Source organism: Equus caballus, chromosome 4 (assembly GCF_041296265.1).
Source record: "Equus caballus isolate H_3958 breed thoroughbred chromosome 4, TB-T2T, whole genome shotgun sequence".
Taxonomy (NCBI): Eukaryota; Metazoa; Chordata; class Mammalia; order Perissodactyla; family Equidae; genus Equus; species Equus caballus.
This window is the reverse complement of record NC_091687.1, coordinates 11,022,896-11,042,938: the sequence shown is the minus strand read 5'-3', so window position 1 is coordinate 11,042,938 and position 20,043 is coordinate 11,022,896.

The window sequence follows — 20,043 nt, the reverse complement described above, 5'->3', positions numbered from 1 at the left end:
GGGAGAGAAGAGAATGGGGAGTGAGCACTTAATGGGTACAAGGTTTCCTTTTGAGGAGATGATAAAGTTCTGGAATCTTCAGTAGGTGAATGGATAAATAAACTGTGGTCCATCCAGACAATGGAATATTATTCAGCACTGAAGAGAAATGAGCTATCAAGCCATGAAAGGACATGAAGGAAGCTTAAATGCATATTACTGAGTGAAAGAAGCCAATCTGAAAAGGCGACATACTCGATAAGTCCAACAATATGACATTCTGCAAAAGGCAAAACTATGGAGACATTATAAAGATCAGAGGTTGCCAGGGGTTAGGGAGGAGAGAGAGATGAATGGGTGAAGCACAAAGGATTTTTAGGGCTATGAGGCTGCTCTGTATGATGATGGAATGGTGGATACACATCATTATAAATTTGCCCAAACTCATAGAATGTGCAACACCAAGAGCGAACCCTACTGTAAGTATGGACTAGGTGGGTCAAACGCCCTGGTAACCTATTAAACTAACCGAAACCAGAGTCAATGCACTGGAACCCCAGAAATGAAATTGAAGAACAAACAGCCAATCAGGCCATGCCAAATAAGGCAACCGCTCAAGCTGAAGCCAATCAAATAATTGCTTTGCTTTGCTTCTGCTTCATCTCTAGGAAAACTTTCCCCCAGCTCCTGTTGGTGGAGGCTGCGAAGTACTTTTGCTTTGGTACTGCCCAATGCAAACTGATGTTTGCTCAAATAAACCCTTCAAAATTTTAACATGCCTTTCTTTGGCTTTTAACAATCACCCTGTGCTGGGTGCGCACATCACAGTTGGGAGGTACAGCTCTAAGACATCCTCCAGTTCCAGGATGCTGTGAGGAAAGTGACCAGACAATCAACAGAAGGCTCAGAAGAAGTCCCAGGTTGTTAATTAGGTATCCTGAGCCCACAAACACTTTCTCAGCCAGCCCACTGAGAGGTGGCACTTTTTTTTTTTTTTTTTTGCACTTGGTCTTCTTTTCTTCACTTTACAATTTATTTTAGAGAGATTTCCATATCAGCACATTCTTAATGACTGCATTACAGTCTTATAGCGGTACAGTTAGTTTGCTATAAATAATGTGAATTTGTTCCAGTGCAATTGACACATTAAAGACCGCTCTGAGCATAATGGGAGTTTCACATTTGCTCATGAGTGATTTCTTTGGCAGGAAATGCTGAGTGAACTCAGAAAACGGCACCCTGCTAAACTGAGCCATGGAAGGGATCCACAAACCTCACACAGGTACGCACCTCAAACCTCCTCCAGGGACCACGGCTGATTGCCGTGTCAGGAGCCACATCCCTGCAGGAGATGCGACACTTTTAAAGAAACGATTCCACTCCAGGAAGAAGAGCTCCACCCAATCTGCATCTCACTTTTGCAAACTAAATGCCTGAGCCGCTTTTTTGGGTGGCTCGTTCCAAAACACTGGAAGAGCAAAGTCACAGATAGTTAAGACATTTACAAAGACATTAAAGCTTCTCAAATTCAAGAGAATCGCATTTCCTCCTGCCATTGCAAAGATTCAGAACACTTACGTGGGAGGATCTGATTAACACAACGGGAGAAAAAGAGTGACGAAACTGTGTTGCCAGGAGGTGGCGCCTGGCGCGCAGCTGGGAACCTAGCAACCCAGAAGTAGTCTTCTGGAAAAGCAAGGCTGGTGAGACGTGGCCTTTCGGAGAAGTGAGGTTTCCCCCACGATGCTGGCAGCGGAGACCGAGGGCCGAGGGGAAGGGGGGAGGTCTTAGTGGCCCAACAGCAAACCAGAAAACTGAAGAATGACTTTTTTCCATCTCCCCATTCACTCCTCGACATAATTTAGTGGTTCTCAAACTCCTTGGGGTGCACCAGAGTCACCCCAGAGGTGCTGAAAATGTAAATGTGACGACGGGCTCCAACCCAAAATTCAGATCTACAGTCTGCTTTATAAGAAGCATTCCAGGGGATCCTGAAGTGATGTGGTTCTGTCACAGCCATGATTATTCTAGGCGACGCCAGCACATTTTGCAACTCTAGGTTTGAGCACAATAATAACTGACGTTGACTCTCACCTCTCAGTTTACAAAGGGCTTTCGCATCTAAGGTCTTATTTGAGACTCGGAATTACCCCTTTGTAGAGTTGGAAACTGAGGAGTCAGGCCAGCCTGCAACCAGAGCATCCTGCTTCCAATCCCATGCCCTTTGCTCAGCCCTTGCATCCTCTCCAGGGCCCCAGGGCAAAGCGAGACCCGGCACGGGTTCCTTAGTGGTTCTCAGAACGTGAGAATCAGATCACCGGGGAAGCGTTACAAGTGCAATTTGGAAGCCCCACCACACACCTCTGGACTCAGAGATTCTGGAGTGGGGCCCAAGAATCTGTGTTTAGCAGGCCTCCCCAGGCGATGCTGAAGCTTGAGAACCACTGGGTTTCCTCAGCCAGACCCTAAAAGCTACTGGCGTCCTCAGTGTCCAGATCTCTACCCCGCTGAGCAGCCAGAAGTTGGAGAAATCCTGGAGGCTGGAGTTGGGTGGGGGGCGGGCAAGGGCAGGCCTGTTTCCAAACCTTTTCCTCTAGTCAAACATAAACCAGTGCCTCGGGGCCTGCCTGTTTTTTCCGCTTCTCCTCGTGGCCACCCTCTGTCCATATTTCCACCCTTCTTCCCAGGAAGTTTATCTGATAAAGCTCATCAGAGGCTGCCTGGTTCTCAGCCCCACCCCATCCCTCCCGCAGGCCATCTGGATGCCGCTGACCTTCAGCCCCAGCTTCAGCTCAGGTCCTGGCACAAGCCAGGCCTCACCCAGAAGGCTGGAAGGAGCACCAGCCCCCACTCCAGCAACTACATCCTCTTTGTCTTGCCTGGGTCCTGCTGCTGGCTCCTGCAGACTTCTAATCTTGGCTCTTGAAAGCTGAGAACTCCCTGCCCACCCCATCCCCTCCAAACATGGAGATATCTGACACCTTGTCTTGCCTGCTGAGCCAGGCTCAAATAGCTCCTTTGTGACGGCTCTCCCAGTACCCACCCCACCCCCTTTCCAGGGAAAGTGAGCCAGCTCTTGCTCCGGGCACCTTGAACTTCCCTCAAGGGCTTTTCCTCACTGTATTACAGATCTGTTTACTGTCTTGAAATCTTTTCTGGATTCCCAGTGTCTGTGTCTGTTTCTGGCCCAAAGGAGGGCATCAGTAAACGTTCTGTAGATGGAGCGAGTTGTTTGATTTCCTCCTCACCACAGGCTGCCACCCGTGTTCCGTGCTTCAGGCATCTGGGCACCTCCGAGGTGGAACAGTAATGTGGGCACTCAAAGAACGAGGGTGGCGGAGACATGGGGGTGAACAGAGCACAGATGCTCACCTCCTGGGTCCCTCCTGTATTAGGCTGAACAGTTTAGACCCTTCGCTCTCTACTCCTTTTCCCTTTGGGGACCATCACAGCATCCCTGGACCCTTGCTCTCCAACTCTAGGCTTGCAAGCCTTGCCCACTGTTGAGGTAGCTGACGCCAGGCAGGTTCTCAATAAGGAGAACACATCATTTATTCCCCACATTGCGGCACGCTGCAGAGTGAAAGGGGCAGTATTAGCAATGACACCTTGATACTGGGCATAAATGGAGAGTGCAGTCACCTGTCTCTGAGCCCCATGCTTGGCTGGGCCACTCGCGCTCAGGCACTGGGTTGGCCAGGCTGGGCCCAGGTGGAAGCTGGACTGGGGGTGGGGAAAGGGGCCTCATGTGGAGGCAGACAGTATTTTCCCATGGAAACTAGTGCCGAATTTTGAACTGTGGGCAGCTCGGCTTTGAAAAAAATTAAATTTCAAAGGTCTTGTTTGACTCCAGCGGCCTCTACTTTCTCAATGGGCCACTCCTCAGCGCCCCTTATCTCCTGTTTCCCCAGATGCTCGGGGACCCCAGGATGTCCCCTGACCTAATTATAACCCCCACCCTGACTAACTCTTCAGTTGAAAAGCATTTTCACATGCTTATCTCTTTTGGGCCACACAATGGCCTTCTGGGAGGGGAGCTCTTGGAATGACCGGGTGTCTGTCACAGGAACACAGGACACAGCAGAGTGTGAATAAAGGAATTCTGTGTGTATAAACATACCCTCTCCCCCACTGGGCGGTCTTGCACGTGATAAGCAGAATGCTCATCATTTACTATCCAGCTGCATCAAACTAAAGGGTCAAGTTATTCCCACGACAAAAGGATTCCCCATATTTCAAAAGGGTTCTTTTAAGAAGCAGGTTCCCATGTGTATACTTACAGACAGTGAAATGCTTAACAGAGGCAGAAACCAAAAGCTGAAGTGTTCCAACTTGCTGCTTATTAGATCTAATTAAAAATTAAGATAAAGTTAATCTGCAGTTATGATGCTAAAAAAAAGTATTTTCATGTGTTGCATTTCATATGTTTATCTTTAAAAGGCCATTTCACCGGTAATGTGTTTGACTTTACTAGGTAGGAAGCTAAAACGCCAGATGCCCAGCTTAATATTGGACCCAGGGAGAGTCAGGGGACTGGCCCTCGTTCACACAGCTAGAAGGAGGCAGACCTGGGGTCCCACTCAGTCTCCCCAGGCCCACGGGGTCTTTCAGCTAGGGCTGCCCGACCACCCACCTCCAGCCTCCAGCCCATCATAGCCACGGCCACTGCAGCCAGAGCGGGAAGAGCACTCTCTCAGCAGGTGATCCTGCAGGCACTTCCCCACGCACGACTGGAGGCTCATCTCAGGGCACGCCCCTCACTCACTACATCGGGCCCGCGCATCTTTCCCTTCTCTGAATGCGCTAAGCGCCTTCCCACCGCAGAGCCTTTCCCCAAGTGGTTCCGCAGCCCCAGAAGTTCTTGCTCTTGCTGGATTATCTGCTCACTCTCTCTGTGTATATATATATATATATATATATATACACACACACGCTTTTTAAGATTATCTGCCTGGCTTACGACTCTCCTCAGCGCTTAGTGGTACCTATGAAATGAGCCAGCCTTGAGGTGCTCTTCCCTGTCAGCCCGCAGAGAAACTTCTGCAGCGACTCCTGGACTGGGAAAGCTTCCAACACCACCATGCAATCTGGGATTTCTCCAGAATTCTGTCATCTTTGTACCACCATGAAATCAAAAGCCAAGGGTACACGTTACTAAGCAACGAAGAACATTCCAAACAATTGTTTACAAACAAAAGAGACAAGTATAATTTCTGCAAGATACTGACTTTCCAAACAGCTCATTTATTTCTTTTGCACAGTGTCATTTAAAGACTTCCTGGGAGAAGATCCTATTCACAAAAGGAACTGAAGATCTAAACTACCGAGGAAGAAACTTAAAAATAAATGTGCAAAAATGATATGAAGAAAACTATAAAACTTTGCCAAGAAACATAAAGATTGTAATAAATACTGAATGAGAATTCTCAAAATTAAGATATTAAATTAACCTACATGTTTTGCACTATCCTAATCAAAACACTAACATTAACTTTTCTGAGATTTTTACCAAATGATACTGAAGTACATCTATACATAAGAATAACATGTAAAGATAGCCCAAAGATTCTGAAAAGGAGAAATAATAAAGGGGGGACATGCCCCCTCCAAACATTAAAAGACATGCACAAGAATGGTCATTGTAGGATTGTTGATTATAGCCAAAAATTAGGTAAAATCTAAATGCCCATCAACTATAGAATGGATAAATAAATTGTTGTATATTCATAAAATGATCTATACAGCAATAAAGAATGAACTCCAATAGATAAAACAATGAGTGAAATAAGCCAGTCATCAAAGAGTGCATACTATATGACCTATTTACATACAAAATTCAAAAACAGGCAAAAAAAATCAAGGAAGATGGAAACCGGAAGAGAGGCTACCTTTGGGTGAAGTAATGACCGGTGGGCACACACAAGAGGCTTCTGGTGTGTTGGTTACATGTGAATGTTCACTTTTTAAAAATTCAATACCTATTAGAATTGCCTAAAAATGCACCAATGAAAATGAATGAGCTATCGCTATACTCAGCAGCATGAATACGTTCACAAAGATAGTACTGAGTGAAAGAAATCAAACACAAATGAGTGCCCGCTGTATGATTGATTCCTTTTATGTAATGCTAAGAGACAGTCAAAATCAACCTATGAGGTCAAATGTCAGAAGAGTGGCCATGTCAGGAAAGGTGACAGCAGTGAGGTTGGGAGGAGGCATGAGAGCGGTTCTGGGTGTTCCTATTTTTCTATTTTGTGATCCTCATGGTATTTACACAAGTGGGCTCCCTTTGTGATAGTTGGTCAAACTGTCCACTCATAATTTGCGCGCTTTCTGTGTATAAGATATACTTTAATCTAAAAGTCTGTTCTTTAAAAAAATACATGCATTCCCTTTAACTTTGTAGTTTCACTTTTAGGATTTTTTTTTTTCTAAGGAAACAATAATAAAAGCACCCAACGACGTACTGAAGCGCTGTTTATAATAAATAAAAATTAGAAATAACCTAAGTGTCTATGGAGAGGTTGCGGAGAAAAAGGAACCCTCATACACTGCTGGTGGGAATGCAAACTGGTGCAGCCACTATGGAAAACAGTATGGAGATTCCTCAAAAGATTAAAAATAGAACTACCATACGATCCAGCCATCCCACTACTGGGTATTTATCCAAAGAGCTTGAAGTCAGCAATCCCAAAAGTCCTATGCACCCCAATGTTTATTGCAGCACTGTTTACAATAGCCAAGACGTGGAAGCAACCTAAGTGTCCAGCAACAGACGAATGGATAAAGAAGATGTGGTACATATATACAATGGAATACTACTCAGCTGCAAAACAAAACAAAATCATTTCATTTGCAATAACATGGATGGACCTTGAGAGAATTATGTTAAGTGAAATAAGCCAGCAAGAGAAAGATAATCTGTGTATGACTCCACTCATATGAGGAATTTAAAACTATGGACCAAGAGCAGTTTAGTGGATACCAGGGGAAAGGTGGGGTGGGGGGTGGGCACAAAGGGTGAAGTGGTGCACCCACAACATGACTGACAAACATTAATGTACAATTGAAATTTCACAAGATTGTAACCTATCAATAACTCAATAAAAAAAAAAGAAATAACCTAAGTGTCTAATGATAGGGGAACAGATGAATAACTTAGGAGACGAACATACACTGAGACACCATCCAGCCAACTGTGGATGATCTCGATCATAAATCCATCTAGATTTACGGACCTGGAAGGCTCAGAGGACAAAAGAAGGTTAAATACATTGATGTTTTCAAATATAACACCAACATGTTTTCTATAGTAACTTTGGATGGGAGATTCCATATGATTGTTTTTCTCTTTGCTTCTATATATTTTCCAACTTGTCTATAAAACCCATATCTTTCCCTACATTTAGTCATTTTATTCCCATTAAGACAGCCCAGCTATTGGGAAACAGAAGAATTGCCTCTCCTAAGAACTTATACTCTGTGGACAGACCCAGAATGCTGTTCCAGCCCCCATGACACAGCAGCCATGTTACTCTGGAGGTGTTACCTCAATTTAAGAGCTTCCTTTTCCAGACCAAAAAAATGAAGATAATTAACATTTAGAGGATTTAAATGATTCAACATATGTAAAGCATTGATCATTGACTAACACACAAAAAACACCAATAAATGTCACTGCTCAGCTTTTGATATGTTCAGGGAACTTAATTTCAGAATTTGGATTTCAGATATAACAAATCCTTGCAAAAGATGCCCAGTGTTCCAGAGGATTAGAAAATAGCCTACAGTCTCTCTTGTTCTCATGAAATATTTGTTTTTCCTTGTGTCAGTTGCTTTTGACCAAAATTCTTGACAGTTCCTAGGCCTTTTTCCTTCCGGGGGACAAAAGAAATGGCATTGCTGGGGGAGAGCAGAAGATTCTCGTCTAACCCTGTCAGCAGGTGGAGCAGGTGCACTTGTGCTCCGAGTTTGACGTCTGAAGGGTCCACATGCCAAGGGGCTCAGGAGACGCTCTGGTGATACAGCAGCCCTGACTCCAGAATCCCTGGAGAGCAGCAGGAGGGCGTCTTTGCTGTCTTCTATTCAGGATAGATAACCTCACACAGACAGGGCAGGCCACGCCCAACTGCCCCTGTCCTAAGTTTCAGCCTCCGAAGTGTCCTTTTTCCAATGAGCTAAACCAGGAGGATGGGCCATAAGTATAAGCACAGCATTTGGTTGGTACAGAGAGACCTGGGGTCCCCCTAAACGTCACTCTATGCCCCAACATGTTAAGACGTGCCTTCCCCAACATGACAAGTGCTAGTTCAAACCGCCATGTCTTGCTGACGTTCCAAAGGAGGAAAATGCAATGATCAGAAGTTTGACAGAACGTGAGCACGTTAGCACATGAGAACTACATAACTTACGAAACAGAAGTTCACTTGTCCTGTGACAGTGTAAACGCTGCAATTTTTTAAATTAAGATAGGAACTAAAAACAAAGTAAACTGTGAACACCTTCATATGAAGAGACCACACTGGCGGGAGAAGATGTGTGTGAAAACTCTTGCTATTTTATCCACTGAAACAGCCACCCCACTTCCTCTCCTCTCCAAGCAACAGCAGTAACTGCTAAGACACAGCACTTAGTCACCCTTCGCACACAGTAACTCCCATCACTCCTTATGGGGCTGGTAGCATTTTTATCACCAATTTTCAGATGAGGAAACTGAGGTTGCCAACCAATCAGACTGGGCAGCGCAAGCATTGCTGGTCCTCTTCGTCATCATCCGGCTCTTTCAGTGGCTTTTGTGGTCTGCCGAAGGACCAGTCTCCCCTGTGCAGGCCTCTTGGTGATGAGATCAGGGCTGCCAGACTTTGATCCACCCCAGAGACGGCTTCCTGCCACCAGTCGAGATTGGTGGTGTTGGGGTATCTGTAGTTGTCTAGGGCTGCTGTCACTGAGATTGCTGTCAACACTGCCAGTCAGATTGCCAATCCAGGTGATGTGCGACCCAGGTGGAGACTCACTTCATTGTGCCCTGAGGCTACTCCCGCCAGCCTGCTAGGAGGCGACACTGATGATGCTCGACTTCAGATCTAACAATGATTCTCAACTTTGGCTGCAGTTGGCATCCTTGGGGAACTTTATTTTATGTTATTTATTTTATTGATGTCGTATCAGTTTATAACATTGTGTAATTTCAGGTGTACATTAATATAAGTGTCTTATGGATTTCCTCATGCTCACCACCAATAGTCTAGTTTTTATCTCTCACCATATATATGTGCCCCTTTACCCCTTTGGCGCACTCTCCCCTTCCCCTCTGGTAACCACTAGTCTCTTCTCTTCATCTGTGTGTTTATTTATCTTCCACATATGAGTGAAATCATACAGCATTTGTCTTTCTCTCTCTGGCTTATTTTGCTTAACTCAATACCCTCAAGGTCCATCCATGTTGCAAATGGGACGATTTTATCTTTTTTATGGCTGAGTAGTATTCCGTTGTGTGTATATATCACATCTTCTTTGTCCATTCCTCTGTTGATGGGCACTTGGGTTGCTTCCATGTCTTGGCTATTGTGAATAATGCTGCAGTGAACATACGGGTATGTAGATCTCTTTGTATTATTGATTTCATGTTCTTTGGATAAATATCTAGTAGTGGAATAGCTGGAGTATATGGTATTTCTATTTTTAACTTTTTGAGAAATCTCCATGCTGCTCTCCATAGTGGCTGCACCAGTCAGCATTCTCATCAACAGTGTATGAACATTCCCTTTTCTCCACATCTTCTCCAACACTTATTATCTCTCATCTTGTTAATTAAAGCCATTCTGAGGAGTGTGAGGTGACACCTCATTGTAGTCTTGATGTGCATTTCACTGTTATTAGTGACGCTGAACATTTTTTCTTATGCCTGTTGGCCATCTGTATATCTTCTTTGGAAAAAAATCTGTTCATATCCTCTGCCCATGTTTTGATCGGGCTGTTTGTCATTTTGTTGTTGAGTTGTATAAGTTCTCTATATATTTTGGAGATTAATCCATTGTCGGATATATGATATGTAAATGTTTTCTCCCAGTTGGTGAGTTGTCTTTTTGTTTTGTTTATGATTTACTTTGCCTTGCACCCTCAGTTTCCTTACCTGAAAATCGGTGATAAAAATACTACCAGCCTCATAAGGAGTGATGGGAGTTACTGTATATGAAGGGTTACTAAGTGGTATATGTTAGCAGTTACTGTTGTTGCTTGGAGAGGAGAGGAAATGGGGTGGCTGTTTCAGTGGATAAAATAGCAAGAGTTTGCATACACATCTTCTCCTGCCAGTGTGGTGTGGCCTCTTCATATGAAAGTGTTCACAGTTTACTTTTAGTTCCTATCTTAATTTAAAAAATTGCAATGTTTACACTGTCACAAGACAAATGAACTTCTGTTTCGTAAGTTATGTAGTTCTCATGTACTAACGTGCTCACTTTCTGGCAAACTTCTGGCATTTTCCTCCTTTGGAACGTCGGCAAGACGTGGCAGTTTAAACTAGCACTTGTCATGTTGAATACTGTGAGAAGGATAGGTATTAAATCTTCATTGAATGTTTGGTAGAATTCTCCAGAGAAGTCATCTGGTCCCAGACTTTTGATTTTTAGGAGGTTTTGATTACTGTTTCAATCTCTTTACTTGTAATTGGTCTATTCAGATTCTCTGCTGCTTCTTGATTCAGTTTTGGGAGGTTATATGAGTCTAAGGATTTATCCGTTCCTTCCAGGTTATCCAATTTGTTGGCGTATGGTTTTTCATAGTATTCTCTTATAATTCTTTGTATTTCTGTGGTATTCATTGTAATTGCTCCTCTTTCATTTTTAATTTTATTTATTTGAGGCCCCTCTCTCTTTTTTTGTAGTGAGTTTGGCTAAGGATTTGTCAATTTGTTTATCTTCTCAAAGAACCGGCTCTTAGTTTCATTGATCATTTCTACTGTTTTTTGGTTTGTTTGTTTTCTATTTCATTTATTTCTGCTCTAATTTTTATTATCTCCCTCCTTCTGCTGACTTTGGGCTTTGTTTGTTCTTCTTTTTCTAGTCCTGTTAGGTGTAGTTTAAGATTGCTCTTTGAGATTTTTCTTGTTTGTTAAGGTGGTCCTGTATTGCTATGAATTTCCCTCTTAGGATAGCTTTTGCTGCATCCCATGGGAGTTGGTACAATGTATTTTCATTTTCATTTGTCTCCAGATATTTATTGCTTTCTCCTTTAATTTCTTCATTGATTCAATGGTTGTTCAGTAGCATATTGTTTAGTCTTCCAGCTATTTTCCTGGAGTTGGTTTCTAGTTTCATGGTGTTATGGTCAGAAAAGATGCTTTATACGATTTCAATCTTCCTAAACTTATCCAGGCTTGCATTGTTTCCCAACATATGCTCTGTCTTTGAGAATGTTCCACGTGTACTTGAGAAGAATGCGTATTCTGCTGTTTTGGGATGGAGTGTTCTATATATATCTATTAAGTTCATCTGGCCTAGTTTTTCACTTAATTCCACTATTTCCTTTTGACTTTCTCTCTGGATGATCTATCCATTGATATGAGTGGGGTGTTGAGGTCATCTACTATTATTGTGTTGCTGTCAGTTTCTCCGTTTAGGTCTGTTAATAGTTGCTTTATGTACTTTGGTGCTCCTGTGTTAGGTGCATATATATTTATAAGTGTTATATCCTCTTGGTGGAATATCCTTTTTATCATTATATACTGACCCTATTTGTCTCTCATTGCTTTTTTTATCTTGAAGTCTACTTTGTCTGATATAAGTAAGGCAACTCCTGCTTTATTTTGCTTGCCATTTGTGTGGAGTATTGTATTCCATCCCTTCACTCCCAGCCTGTGTTTGTCTTTAGAGCTGAGATGTGTTTCCTGGAGGCAGCATATTGTGGGGTCTCGTTTTTAAACCCTGCCAGACACTGTGTGTCTTTTGATTGGAGAATTCAATCCATTTACATTTAGAGTGATTATTGATATATGAGGGCTTAATGCTGCCATTTTATCTCTTGTTTTAATCATCTGCTCTGATTTTTTGTTTAGTGGTTACCATAAGGTTTGTATAAAAGGTCTCATAGATAATATAGTCCATTTTCTGATAGCCTCTTATTTCCATTAGCATAAGTAGGTTCTATGTCTTTCCTTTTCCCCTTCTGAGTTATTGTTGTCACAAATTGTTCTTTTCTGTGTTGTGACTAAATTGAAGTGTTTATAGTTATTTTTGATGCTTTTCTTTCCTTTGTCTTTTATCTTATAATTAAGCATTTACTGACCTATTCTGATAAAGAGCTGCAATTTTCTGATTCTGTCTGTCTGTTTATGTCCTTGCTCAAGGTTTTGTGAACCTTTGCATTTTCATTTCAGATGGGAGGGCTCCTTTCAATGTTTCTTGTAGGGCCAGTCTAGTGGTGACAAACTCCCTCAGCTTTTGTTTATCTGGGAAAGCTTTTATTTCTCCATTGTATCTGAAGGATAGCTTTGCCGGTTAGAGTATTCTTGGCTGGAATTTTTTGTCTTTCAGTATTTTGAGTATATCATTCTATTCTCTCCTAGTCTGTAAGGTTTGTGCTGAGAAATCCACTGAAAGCTTTGTAGGACCTCCTTTGTAGATTATTTTCTTCTGCCTTGCTCAGTGGATACTATTTAATTTTCTTTGTCATTGACTTTTGCCAGTTTTAGTAGTATATGCCTTGGAGAGGGTCTTTTTGTGTTGATATAATTAGTTCTATTGGCTTCATGTACTTGTAAGTCCAGTTCTTGCCTGAGGTTTAGGAAGTTGTCAGCTATTATTTCTTTGAACAAGCTCTCTACTCCTTTCTCCTTCTCTTCTCCCTCTTGAGTACCTATAATCCTTCTGTTGCTTTTCCTAATTGAGTCAGATATTTCTTGAAGAATTTCTTCATTTTTAAAAAAATCTTAGTTCTCTATCCTCCTCCATCTTAAGCATGTCTATATGTCTATCCTCTAAATCACTAATTCTGTCCTCTATAATGTCAGCTCTATTTTTTATGGATTCTACATTATCCTTTTATCTCATTAATTGTGTTCTTCATATCCAGATTTCTGTTTGGTTTTTCTTTTCAGAATTTCAATCTCTTTGGTGAAGTATTCCTTCTGTCCATTCTCTTTATTCCTGAGCTCATTGAACTGTCTTTCTGAGTTTCCTTGTAATTTGTTGAGTTTCTTTATGACAACTATTTTGAATTCTCTGTCATTTAGATTGCAAATTTCTGTGACTTCAGGATTGGTTTCGGAGACTTGTCATTCTCCTTCTTCTCTGAAGTGTTAATGTAGTTCTTCATGGTGATTGATGAATCCATCCTTTGCTGGCACATTTGTGGGAGTATCAGGTCACAGAGCCCACCTGCTAGCACTGGGGGATGGGCAGGAGCTGTGTTTTCTGATCCCACCCCATCTGCTGGAAGTTGCGCAGGTGGGGCTGCTCTGAATTTGCCCAGGCTAGCCACAGCCACTCTGCACTCTGCACTCACATGTGCAGGGCCTCTGTGCTGAGTGGGCAGGTGGCTTGGGCACCAGAGGTTGAGTCTCTGTGTTCAGCAGGGGACCTGCTTAGCTGCTGTGTGCTAGGTGGGAGGGGTGCCTATGCAAAGGCTGACCCAACTGCTACTTGGTGGGTCCCGTGGGCTGCTGTGCTCTGTGGCAGGGGCACCTTCTAAGTGGGTAGGGTCCCTTCTCAACTGTGCTGTGCTAAGGTGGGGGTGCCCACACAGGGGCTGAGCCACTGTCATTTGGTGTAGTGCATTTCCATAGGTGGGGCCTTGGTGGCAATTTGAGTGCTTCTGTAGGCCAGACTGCAACTCCGAAAGCATTCACGCAGGCCGGGCTGTCCCCACCTCCTCTTACAGTCATGCATGGCTGCTGTGTGAGGATCCCTGAACTGGCTCACTACTGCCAGGGAGAGAGAAGGGTGTGCTTGCTTAGTTCCACTGCCTCCTGGGGATCCAGTCCACCTGCCTTTTGATGTATAGCTGTGTGGATCTCTCAGAAGTCCTGTTACACTGTGCAGGGAATCCTCTGCTGGTTAATGTATGTCCATTTAGTTATAACTTAAAGGGGAGAGACAGAGGGAATGATTCAGTCCACCACGATACTGATGTCACTTTCACCTCGGGAACTTATAAGACTCCATTGCCAAGGCCACACCCTGGACCAATTGCATCAGAATCTCTGGGGGTGGGGCCCAGGCATCAGTATTTTTAAAACTCCCAGCTGAGGTAAGGTTGAGAACCACTCTTAGCTGTCTGTCATTGGAAATGGGGTCTTCATGGAAACAGTCTTTAAACTGAACAGTTAGCAAACCCAACACCGGGCTATGATCTGGCCTTACTTCCTTTCAGTTTGTTAATTAAAAGTCTAAAACTTCTAAATGGACTGGATTCTATTTTCTTGTTACAGAGATCAGAAAGACAAGCATTCTGTAATAAACATATGGTTTGCGTTACTCCTTCAAACTAGGAGGGCCTGAATAAAAGATAATGCTGTCTGCTAGGTAGTCATTACCAGAAAGAGCAGTCACAGATTGACTACTTTTTATTTAACAAATATTTATTGAGCATCTATTCTATACTTGATACTGGGGAAGACAGACAGACAGACAGTTATAGTTCAGCATGATTTCTATGATGGAGAGGAATTCTGTGGAAACCATAGAAGCAATTCTTGCCAAAGACAAAATCTGGACAAGTAAGGAGACTAATTTTATTCAGTCTATTGCACTAGGGAAAGCCTCTCGGATCTGAAGATTGGACTGTCTGGGCATGGCGGTTTTGCTTTAGGCATTTATAGGGAGGAGTAGATAGGCTACAGGTGTGGGAGATCTACATTTGGGATTGTTTTTCAACCAGAGAAGTCTCAGTCAGTCAGCTGAACAGGAAATGTTTATCTCTGTGTCTAGGTAGTTTCAAGGGTATGAACAGTCCTAATCTTAGCTAATCACTCACGAGACAAAGAACAGGGCTTTAGCCAGAGTGGAAGGGTCTGTGTCTGGCTTGTCACTCCTCAGCAAGATTTTGTGTATATGTACAAGTGCTTTCCCTTTCTATTTTAAATTTCTAAAATTTGGAGGCCCACCATGTTGATTAAGTTCACACACTCTAATTCAGCAGCCTGGGGTTCGAAGGTTTAGATCCTGGGTGTGGACCTACACACTACTCACCATAAAGCCATGCTATGTTGGCATCCCACATACAAAATAGAGGAAGATTGGCACAAATGTTAGCTCAGGGACAATCTTCCTCGAGCAAAAAGAGAAAGATTGACAACAGATGTTAGCTCAGGGCCAATCTTTTTCACCAAAAATATAATAATAATAAAATGAAATAAAAAATAAATGGGTAAAATTTCAAATATATGCAAAAGTAGAGAGAATAGTATAATGAATCCTCATACAACAATCCTCCAATTTAAATAGTATCAAAATTTGGCCAGTTGACAATTTACCCTTCTTTTCTTTTTTTTTTTTTTTAAAGATTTTATTTTTTCCTTTTTCTCCCCAAACCCCCCTGGTACATAGTTGTATATTCTTCGTTGTGGGTTCTTCTAGTTGTGGCATGTGGGATGCTGCCTCAGTGTGGTTTGATGAGCAGTGCCATGTCTGCACCCAGGAACTGAACCAACGAAACACTGCGCTGCCTGCCGCAGAGCGCGCGAACTTAACCGCTCGGACACGGGGCCAGCCCCTATCCTTCTTTTCTTTTTTTCTTTCAAGTATTTTGTTTTATTTTTTTATTTTTATTTTATTTTTTTGAGGAAGATTAGCCCTGAGCTAACGTCTGCTGCCAATCCTCCTCTTTTTGCTGAGGAAGACTGGCCCTGAGCTAACATCTGTGCCCATCCTCCTCTACTTTATTTGTGGGACGCCTACCACAGCATGGTTTGCCAAGCAGTGCCATGTCCACACCGAGGATCTGAACCAGTGAACCCTGGGCCACCAAAGCAGAATGTGCGCACTGAACTGCTGCGTCACGGGGCTGGTCCCTCTTTCAAGTATTTTAAAACAAATCTTAGACATTGTGTTGCTTCACTCCTACATCCTTTGATATGCATCTGTAAATAACACTTAGCCAGTTCTTGAGGTTCAGGAAGATTTCCTAGAGGAAGCGATGTCTAAGCTGAGATCAGAAGGACGGACAGCAAATAACCTGGTGAAAACATCAGCAGCAGGGTTGGAACAGGAGCAGGGCATGTTCTAGACAGAGGGAAGAGCATGTGCAAAGGCTTCAAGGTACATTTTGAGGAGAAAGCTATCCATGAGAGAGGAGTGGGAAGACACAACCTGCGGCCCTTTCATAAAAGCTTTTGTGAGCCTGGAGTTCCAGAAGACCTAAATTAACTAGAGAAGTGAGAAAGGAGAAAACAGCATATCAAAAACTTTCTCTAGCCCACCCATGTGGACTCCTCTTGGACCAAGCCTTCACTGCTCTGGGGTTCACTTTCAGTTCTTCCCTGAGGTGGAACATAGAGTCTAGTGGGTCTCAAGGTCTCATCAGAACAAGCAAAATGTATATTTCAGGGGCTGGGTTCTCTCGCAGAGCAACCTCCATTCCTGCTGGCAGGGGTAGGCTGGTTCCTGCCTGGTCCAGCCCCTCCACCCCCAGGCTGTTAGATCAGAAGCAGGAGCTTGTCTTTCACTGGTTTATTCCTTCTGAGACCTACTCAGAGAAGTGGAGAGATCCACATTCTTGAATGAAAGATGAAGACATTACACAATACACAGCTGAATGCACAGGTCAGGAGAGATCTGAGCTGGCAACAGAGATTTGGGAACGATCTGCAGAGATGGCACTTGAGGTGAGAAGTGAGCCAGTACCCAAAGGGATGCCAAGATTTAAGTGCCTGGCAGAGGAGTCATGTTGCATCTTGATATTATTTCCCTAAGCTCCATAATTGCCCCTGGGTCCTTATTAGGTTTTTTTTGCACTAAACTGTGTTCCTATAGTAAAAACTACTAAAGTCTTAATTCTGGCAAAGTTTTGTGCCCTTGTCTTGGCGGATAGTGAGGACAGGAGGAAACTAGGAGAGAAGGTCCCATTCTAGAGCAGGTTGGGGTACAGAGCTCAAGGAGGGGATAGTGAAGTAACAATGATGAGAGAGAAGCTAGGTGAGTCCCTGGGAATTACAGAAAGGGGGAAGGGAAGGGGAGAAGTGCAGAGGAAGCCAGACAGGCCAAAGGGGGAAACAGAACAAGCATGGGGACCCAACACAGAACACACATTTAATAAGAATTCATTTTCTTTATCAAAAATTAATTAAAGACATTATAATGATCTTTTATTAAGTGCTAGGCAGTTGGAACCCTTGCTGTTTTTTCACCTAGGGACACCCCACTGAAGAGGGGTCCAGAGTGTTCCGTCTACAAATGAGGAAATTGAGGCTCTGAAAGAGCACTTGATGTCTTGCTGGTTAGACGTGCTGGAAGTGATCTATGTTCTGACTTGGCCACTTCCTAACTGTGGGACCTGGGGCAGCTCCCTTCATCTTGAGTCCCTCAAAGACACCTGGCAGTTGAGAGACCCTAGGCTTGGAACCACAGGCCCAAAGGAGCTCTAATGCCCCTGGAATCCTGCTCCCGCGTTCCAAGTCTCAACATCCATATTTTACAGTTCAGGAAACTGAGGCCAGAGGCAAGGCCATATCTAGAATCCAGGCTCCTGGTTAAGAACCTGTTACCGAACCCTAGGTTCATTTTTGCCCACTGAACAGAAAGACGGCGAAAGCCAAACAGCAAGACGGCGAGACTGCAGCAGAGAGAGGGTTTAATCACAAGGCAGCCAAGCGAGGAAGTGAGAGAGTGTCTCAAATCCACTTCCCCGAAAACAGGGACTCAGGGATATTTATGGGGTAGAGGGGCAAGACGGTCTGAAATGCGGAGATAGATGATTGGAGGTGAGGTAACTGATCTGCCCAAGCCTAGTCAGAGTCCACGCCTCTTCAAAGGATGCACGTTCACAAGATGGCGTGTTAGCATGATCTGAGGGTGGAGTTTTTAGCTTCTTGACATCAAAAGGTCACTTATCCGACATCTGCGTGGGCCCAGTTGATGGGCCGGTGGTCTCCACCGGCCTAAAGTGCACAAGGGGTTCTAACTCCTGAAGAACAGCTCACACACCCGTTACCATGATGACCCAGGCTCCAGGGAGAAGTTATCTACAGGAGCCTAGTGGGCTAAACAGCACAGTTAACAATGGGTGGGTAAACAGCTAAAAGCTATAATCAGTAACTGCAAAAAGGAAAAACCTTTAGTTCCTAATTACTTAATCATCACCGGCTAACTGCCAGTTTCAAACGTCTCATTCTGAAGCTAAGCTGCTTGCGGAGTATCGCGGACAGCGCTTTCTCTCCAGTTCTACATTAAAAACAAAAGGAAAAAAACAAAAAGACCCGCAGAGGAGAGACTAATCCAAGTCCATGATGCAAAAAACAAAGCTAGATGCCACCAGATTCGCAGTTCTGATGGAGGCTGAGCGCCGGCCTCCCCTCTGGCCGCTGCTGTGGGGCGAGTCGGGAGCAGAGACAACCCGGTTTCCGGTTTCCAGGCACAACGGATGCAGCCGCCTGTGCCCTGGGGGATCCCCTCTCCTAGAGCAGGCCGGAGGAGGCCCACGGGCGCCCCCACTTCAGCTAGCTTGCAGTCGCCAAGGAAACCGCCTCCCTGGTCTCCAGGGACCGCAGCTCTCCCTTCTTCCTACGCAAGGGCGGGAGCAAATGCCCACCAATGAGATAGCGGGAATCCCGTGACGTCGACAGTATCTGGGCGGGGCTCGAGGACGTGGCAGAGAGCGGGGAGCCACGCCAGGAGCCTCCGGGCCTGGGCTGGGAAGCAGGGTGCCGGGAGGGGAGCAAGCTGGGGACCGGAGACACAGCTTCCTCCCCTCCTGGGTACCCCACAGGCACTCCGTCTCATGTTCTCCCCAAATTCACCTCTCCCCCGACCCCCACCTGCTTCTCCTGAATTCGGATTCAACGCCAGCAGCAGCGTCTGCCCCGGGAGTGGGCCCGTTGGGTGGGGGAGGGCGGAAAGGGAGCGGGCTGTCAGGGAGGCCTCGCCAGGAGCCTGGCGCTGACTTTTGATTCTGCTTGGAGAGGCTGAGGGGTTCGGGCAGCGATGGGAGGTAAGGGCGAGAGGACTTTTCCTGATGGAGCGGGGAGGGGGAGAGAAATGACACCCTGGAGTGTACTCCACTGAGGTGTGCGTCGGGGAGGGCAGGCTGGTTAGAGCCCAGGCGTAGGGAGCCTGACTCCAGCCCGACTCCACTTCCTCCTGCTGGAGATGGCCAGCAACAGAGGCCAGGCTGGACGTTCCTACCTGGCAGGCATCTGCTCGCTGGCGTTTGTGGATGGGGAGTGTCTTTGTCAAGGATTCTTTGGGCCCAGATGGCCCAAGTGTTTTTGCTCGGACAGCGATAGAACCTGGCTCAGGCTCTCAGCTCCGCTTGGGGAGGCTCCCTGGGAGGAAGTCATTCCTCCTTCCTTTCCTTCCCTTTCCTTTCCTTTCCTTTCCTTTCCCAGTACGTATTAAGGGCTGACTCTGAGCCAGGCCCTGTTCGGAGCGCTGGGGATACGGTACAGAATAAGACAAGGTTCCAGCCCTCAAGGCGATTGTGGTCTAGGAAGGAGTCGAACCCGAATTCTAGACTCTGCACCCCAGCCTCTGCTTTGCATGTGCTGAGTTCTGCTGATCGCACTGAACAGATCACGACCAGACATGGCCCTAAAAGAAGGTTATCCTTTTCTTAAAAAAAAATTCAGCTTTATTGAGGCGTAATCGACATATAAAATTGTATTATATTTAAAGCGTCTATCGTGATGATTTGATATATGTATACATGTGAAAGGATTCCCCCTATCGGGGTAACACATCCATCACCTCACCTATTTATTTATTTTTTTTTGGTAAGGACATTTAAGTTCTACTCTCTCAGCAAATTTCACTTATACGATACAGTATGATCAGCTCTAGTCACCATGTTTTACATTAGAAACTCAGACATTATTCATCTTATAGCTGAACGTTTGTACCCTTTTACCAACCT